This window comes from Cydia amplana, chromosome 16, assembly GCF_948474715.1.
Source record: "Cydia amplana chromosome 16, ilCydAmpl1.1, whole genome shotgun sequence".
NCBI lineage: Eukaryota > Metazoa > Arthropoda > Insecta > Lepidoptera > Tortricidae > Cydia > Cydia amplana.
Genome location: NC_086084.1, coordinates 11,315,951 through 11,323,214, shown reverse-complemented (window position 1 = coordinate 11,323,214; position 7,264 = coordinate 11,315,951). Strand labels below are relative to the sequence as shown.

At 38.8% G+C, this 7,264-nt stretch overlaps 1 long non-coding RNA gene across 1 annotated transcript; it reads left to right on the top strand.

The window, feature by feature from the left end:
- Nucleotides 1-293: 293 nt before the first annotated feature.
- Nucleotides 294-1,814, top strand: LOC134655224 (uncharacterized). The gene is made up of 2 exons (XR_010097419.1): nt 294-407; nt 1,500-1,814. It is a non-coding gene; the product is annotated as an uncharacterized LOC134655224 (long non-coding RNA).
- The last annotated feature ends 5,450 nt before the right edge of the window (nt 1,815-7,264 follow it).

Below are 7,264 nucleotides of genomic sequence, written 5' to 3'. Positions count from 1 at the left end.
AAAACCAATGAGGCGACATGTTTACTGATGTAGTGCATAATTGTTTTCCATCGTATTTTCTCGTAAACGTTCGTATTTGTCATGCTACTTCAGTCAACCTCAGTACTTTTTGTACCGAGACTGACTGAAATAGCAAGACACGTTCGTACGTTTCCGTGAAAATACGATGGAACATAATTATGCACTATATTTGTACGTAGAGTTTCAACAAACAAACAACCATTCCGATGGAAGTTGGATCGTATTGTTGTCCTGCAATGTGTACAACTACTTCGCGTCACATTTAACGTTAATCTATCAATTATCCATAGTACGCGTATGCGCACCATTCTGTTATAAAAGTGAGATCCATCTCGGGATTGTGTTAGGATCTCTGACAGCCTTTCTTGAAGATGTCGCGAGTTGTGGTAAGTAACTTTCATCATTGTATTTACAAACAGTTTAAGTAGGTAACTATTATGTTTTGTTTACTTTTATATTAAGTAGCCAATCCCCACATTAAGCACTAAGTCGTGTGCTATGAGCAAATTTGTCATTGGTGTTATAAATAAAGTCTATTGACGATTTTCAATCTTACCCCATCTCCTTTAATTTCTATGAGAAATCTTGATTAATTAAGTAAATTTGCGGCTGTTTTTCGTGCTTTAAAATTAGCAACATGTTTCCGTCTTTATCCAGCAAAATTTCACGGGGAACATATTATATATGTGTTTATATCAAAAACTACCTTAAATCACCTGCATAAGGCACTGCGCCCCGCATATCACAGTGGAGTAAGAGTAAAGTACTTTGTACGGAAGGCTTACATGATTTTTTAACGTTCGAAATCATAATCTGTTGCCTATCATCAATAACCTACAGCATTCTTGTAAATGGTTTTGAAGAAACTGTATCTGTCTTATCCTGCCGCCATTTCAGCTTCCCCCAGTCTTTGCCAAAAAATATTTATAGAAGGTTTTTTGCTCAAAGGTACATACGTTACCGGAGTGTTATTGATGGAATAGGAAAGTCAATTATTCACTCTTACTACTTACTACTTACTACTACAAATTTTGAACGAAAACCTTTGTATATTGTTTGTTTTACAGTGGTTCCAATACGACACTCCTCATCCAATCGAAAATCCATTCCATCTTATCCCAAGGCACCTTAATATGATTTTGATGTTAGAACAGAATGAAATATAGGTATTGCTGAATCTTGCCACATTTTTAGCCCCATTCAAATTTATGATTCGTTGGTAAAACAGTGGTAAAACAGCAACAAAAATATGTACACATTTAGCGAACACTTCAACTTTCTCTCTATTTTATCAGGTTTTGGAAGCACCAAAATAATATTTGCAACTTTTGTCGATATACTTATAGATTTTTGGGGAGATATTATGTTCTGCACGAACTACAGGTACACATAAAATTTCTATGACCCACGAACTCATTCCTGCATCAAAATCCCCAGGATATGATGTTTATCAATATTCATTTTGCAATACGTTACAGCTACTCCTGTGTCTCCTGGTGCTGGTCTCCGCGGCCGTGTCCCTGGATATCCCCGGCGGCGTCCCCAAGACGCCCGACCTGGGCAAGCTGCCCGACGCCCCTAAACTGCCCGACGCCAATCTGCCCAAGACCTTGGACGACTTCGACGATGGGGACAAGTAGCGACCGCTGACCTAGGGCATGTTGCTACTGGTTTGGTAAACCTTCGACCATACAGGGCATGCCACGCTTGAAGCTTGAAATTATGACCATGATGCATTAGTAAATAAGTTATATAATTATGTATTTATGAAGCAAATTAAAAGCTGCAGCCGACTGCCTTTTTTATGCAAACTGCAAACCTGAATATATCCCTTTACCTTTTAGAGCAATGAACCTAAGTGTATAAAACTCCCGTGAGATTCAAACATATTAATAATTTTCGCACTTGTATCGTAATGTACTATTACAGTACATATAGGGGCTACTTTTCCGCACTAGTGCGTAAAATAGCACTTTTCGTGCGTATGTCGAAACTATAAAGTGCCATATGTACTGTAAAACGTTGTTCGATACACTTGCGAATAGGTAATTCGCAACTCGTGTCGATTTAAAACACTCCCTTCGGTCGTGTTTTAATTTATCGCCACTCGTTTCGAATTTCCTCTTTTTCGTACTTGTATCGAAAATAACTAAATTTTAAACGGGTCACTCACGTATGAGTGACCCGTTTTAAAATAATTTTAATATGAACCCGATTGTCCTTATTTTATGAATTATTTTTTTGAATGCTACGTCGTTGGCAAACAAGCATACGGCTCGCCTGATGGTAAGCGGTTACCGTAGCCTATGGACGCCTGCAACTTCTATTTTCCTGAGGATTAAATCATAATTTTAATTCAGCCCTATTATATTACCTCATTTCGAGCTAGTAGGTACCTATTAACAATTAGCAATTAAAGATCTAAATATGGTGGATCACAGCATCGTTGTCCACTTTACTTATAAGGTCTCAGCATTAGCGACCTGATCTAAGCCATGTTGATACTGGTTTTGAAAAATAATTATGGGCCATTGAATCTCCAGATATTTAAGTTTTCGACAAGATCGGACCAAAAATACTGTCTTTTTCTGTCAGGTAGATCAATGTAATCTAGTCCACACACAGGCCAGTCCACATTCATTACCACAAACTGTTTACACACAACAAAGGTATTGCAATAATAGTAGGCGCCTTAGTTTTTTTCCTCACCTTGGCCGTACAAGCAGTATGTCACTGAGACTGCTCCAAGAAATAATTGTGTTATGCGTTACGAAGGGACAACATGATTCCTGAGTGAGACAGTGAGAACTCTGTACTCGTCACTAGCAAGACCGGCTTCCGACACGTCGGAAGGGAGCTTGCCGTATAAATCGTTGTCATTTTTTGCGGAGGAAAACGTGCACACAGTCGCACTTCTCACTCACTTCCGTTCACTGCTCACTACGTGGCACTACATACAAAAACCGGGAAGAGAGTCGCCATTCGCACTATTTCCCCTCTGCCGAAGCACATGCCATGCAAAGCAATGACATTGTTCGTGTTTCAGGTGTTCGAAAAAAAACTAAGATTTCTTGTTTAAATAGGTAGTACTTAGTGGTTCATGTCCAGTAATTTATTATCGTTTTTATAAACTGTACACAACTATGTAGAATACCTACCTATATGCAAGGGGGCTAAATCATGGCTTTGGTTAAATTTTCTAACCAAGAATACCTATAATAAACAGGGTGATAGTGATATTCTATCGTTAGTAAAAATTAAATAAATGAATTACCCATTAAAGACTATGACACGGAGGATATATTTTGTCAAACATATTCTGCTGTGTAAATTACTATTATGTATTTTGTTTCGCTCTGTGTTGAAGTCACAGGGTCAAGATAAATCTGTTACCAACCACGACAGAAGTTGGTGTCTCATACGAAGGTGGGTTAAGATAATAATTAACACAATATATAAGGTTATCAATAATTTATTTATAAACTTAATTATTTTTTAAAGTCGTTTATGATTTCTTTAAATAATGAGTTTGAATCACATGAATGTTCTAATTCGTATTTGGTTAATAAAATGTGCGTATGTAAGGCATCAATATGGCTAGAAGACACACTTCTTTCCTTACTTTAACAAAATCAGGTCATAAATCAAAAGCATGTTCCAGCGACAGAGTTTGAATAAGAGTGACAGTATTGAGGGGAATGATACTGATCCTTTGAACGCCACAGCTCCTTAAAAAGGATTAAATACCTACTTTAATATCACAAAGAAATTTAATGCCATTTAAATCAAAATTAATGAATTGACTGAGAATCAATTCGTTAGATCCAAATGTAATTAGAATTAAGGGCCATGAAATGGAATAATTATTTTACTTAAGGTGTAAAAAACCACCTTTTTAAAACATGCGTTGGAATAGAAGTTAGTAAATGTATATTAAACCAAATGCAGAGTTCATGGCAATCCAAAAAACCGTCATAACGTCAAATGTAAAAATCCAGCCTATCTGCTGCCTTGTTTTTCACTATAGGCAGCTTTGGGCGTCTGGTTCGGCGGTTGGTTGGCGTCGGCGGATAGAGCGGGGTCGGCGTCGGCGAGAGCGGCGTCAGCGGCGGCGGGCGCGGTGTCGTTGCTGGGGGCAACGGTGGTGGTCGGGTCGGCGGGCGTGGTCGCGTCGTCGCCAGCGGCGGCCAGGGCCACCAGCATGAGCACGGAGAGCAGGATCTAGGGGAGAAGTGATCAATATGGGCTGATTTGGGGGTTATGTATGTATGTATGTATAAACTCTTTATTGTACAAAACACAAAACACAAATTTATGGCACAGGATAGGCAGTACAAAGGCGAACTTATCCCTTTAAGGGATTTCTTCCAGTTAACCTTTGAGTTTGGTAATTTACGGAAATATGATAACATCGTTAGATTCTTTATGATGCTGGTACTCAGCAGTTCTGTAGAACTAAAGGGGCCCACTGATTAACAGTCCGCCGGACGATATCGGCCTGTCAGTTAGAACAAAAAGTTGACAGCTCCGAACAACTGACAGGCCACACAAACAAGGTGTGTTTCATCTGAATAGCAAAAATGCTACATGAAATTTGCACAGTTTTGTGAACATAAGTAGCTTGGGGTCGTACCGTAGCTCGTCTGAAAATCATTGCTCTCAGTTTTCAAATAAAGAACGCTATGTTTAGAGGCAAGTATATCATATATGTATAAGCGAAGGTCACTTACCTAGTTCATTCGGTTTTGGTTTTGACTACGATCCTCAGTCATGAGGGAACGACCAAAGAGACAGAGTGAGAGAACTTATGTGGACCAAGATGTGATAGTAACAGTATCTATGCCGTAATTACTGGTGAGTTTACAGGTTAATTTTATGTACATTGGACATGAAGTCTAATCTAAGCATACTATTGTCTACTTACTTATTGGTAAGTAACCGGAACTACCTATAAATATTAATAAAAATAACAGTGTTGTTTATATTATGTTAAAGGAGTATATTATAGATTATTTCGATCCTAATAAATTATAAGGGTTGGGACTAATTTCTACTTTAAAAAAGCGGCCAAGTGCGAGTCGGACTCGCCCATGAAGGGTTCCGTATTTAGGCGATTTAAGACGTATAAAAAAAAACTACTTACTAGATCTCGTTCAAACCAATTTTCGGTGGAAGTTTACATGGTAATGTACATCATATATTTTTTTTAGTTTTATCATTCTCTTATTTTAGAAGTTACAGGGGGGGGGACACACATTTTACCACTTTGGAAGTGTCTCTCGCGCAAACTATTCAGTTTAGAAAAAAATGATATTAGAAACCTCAATATCATTTTTGAAGACCTATCCATAGATACCCCACACGTATGGGTTTGATGAAAAAAACATTTTTGAGTTTCAGTTCGAAGTATGGGGAACCCCAAAAATTTATTGTTTTTTTTCCATTTTTGTGTGAAAATCTTAATGCGGTTCACAGAATACATCTACTTACCAAGTTTCAACAGTATAGTTCTTATAGTTTCGGAGAAAAGTGGCTGTGACATACGGACGGACAGACAGACGGACAGACGGACAGACAGACAGACAGACATGACGAATCTATAAGGGTTCCGTTTTTTGCCATTTGGCTACGGAACCCTAAAAAAGTAATCAGCGCTTAGTATCAAAATGTTGTACAAAAATAGTTAAAGAATACTTACAACGAGTTTTGCCATAATTTATCCGGGTATCTTACTGGTCAACAATCACAAGAGACAAACTCAGCTGCAGTCTGATCGATGACTTACTACTCTAGCCAGCCATCCTTATATACCACAAGGAAACAGACGATTTAATGACAGGTAAGCGTGCTGAAAATGAGGTAATGATTGAGATCATTACAAGGAAGATGATTATGTGAGCAACGACGCGCGGTTTGAGTACATTGTGGCGGCGGTCCCACGGGCGTTCGGAGAAGTAATCCGTCTAATTTGTGGATTTACATGCAAATGGGTTATTAATTTATTATGTCACTCATATGACTTGAATTACTGATTGCTTAGTTTACTGTGCAAGTTAAGAGTTCTGTTCCCAGTCATGCTCATTTTAGGTACATATGGATTTTCATTACCCGTTCTCTTTCTCTCTCTCTCATTTTAGTGTTTATCCCGGTTGCATTCTTCGGAGCCCGCTTTCCTATTTTTACTCCTCCACTTCGCAGGGTCTTCGACATCCTCTTTAAGCTGGAAACAAATTATCGGACGCGGCTGACGGACGCGGCTGACGCGCGCGACATAAAAGTGTGCACAGTCAGGAACATCCAGCGCGCCAGATTTCTGTCGGATGTCCGAAGGCTCAAGGTTACGTCCACGGCTTACCTCCGATAGTTTGCACAGTTCAGTGTATATTCATTATCTAGATACCTATAAGTCGCGGCTGTGAGCCGCGTCCGTCAGCCGCGTCCGATAATTTGTTTCCAGCTTTAGTAACACCAATGACACGCATGCCATCGCTCGCAACGTCCATCAGCCAGTATCACCAAGGCTGAACCGTGCTAATGGGTGCTAATTTCTTGGGCACATATTTTAGGTGACTCTACTTACTAGCTTTTAAACCAGTACCGGTTTGACCAATGAGCAATGTAAGCAGGTGTTTAGGACATGGGAAACAGCAAAATCTCACGGAGCGATCGAATATGATGGACCCCGGAGACTACCTTGGTCTTGAAATGCATAGGGCATAAAAATGGCTCAATCCAGAACTGATTTTAACCTCATCTTAATCGTAAATTTGCATGCTGAAAAACGAACGCATGAAACGAACGAATGAAAAATTTAGAGTTGAATTTTATATCTCTTCGCTGACCCAATTAACGATCTACACCACTTTAATAATCCTACATTTTATTGCACATATAAAATTAAAATTCAATAATAATTAACTACTAAGTAGAATAAAGGTGACAGTCCATTTCCAACGACAGCTGCACTACTGTCACTTTTACTATGGAATTTGACAGTAACAGCGGCGCGTTCAGTACCAGTAGTGCAGCTGCGGTTAGAAATGGAATGTTACCCTAAGGATCTGGGTACCACGCAATAACCTTTTGACCGTCATTTATCATAGGTAAATTCACGAACATAATGTATATAAGTAATTAGTAAAGTAAAAACTGAAAATATTATCAAAACCAAGTTTATAAAACATGAAAGTAATTTTGAGAATATTAAGACGCCTTTAAGGGTTCTTAGCGCTTAAATTACATG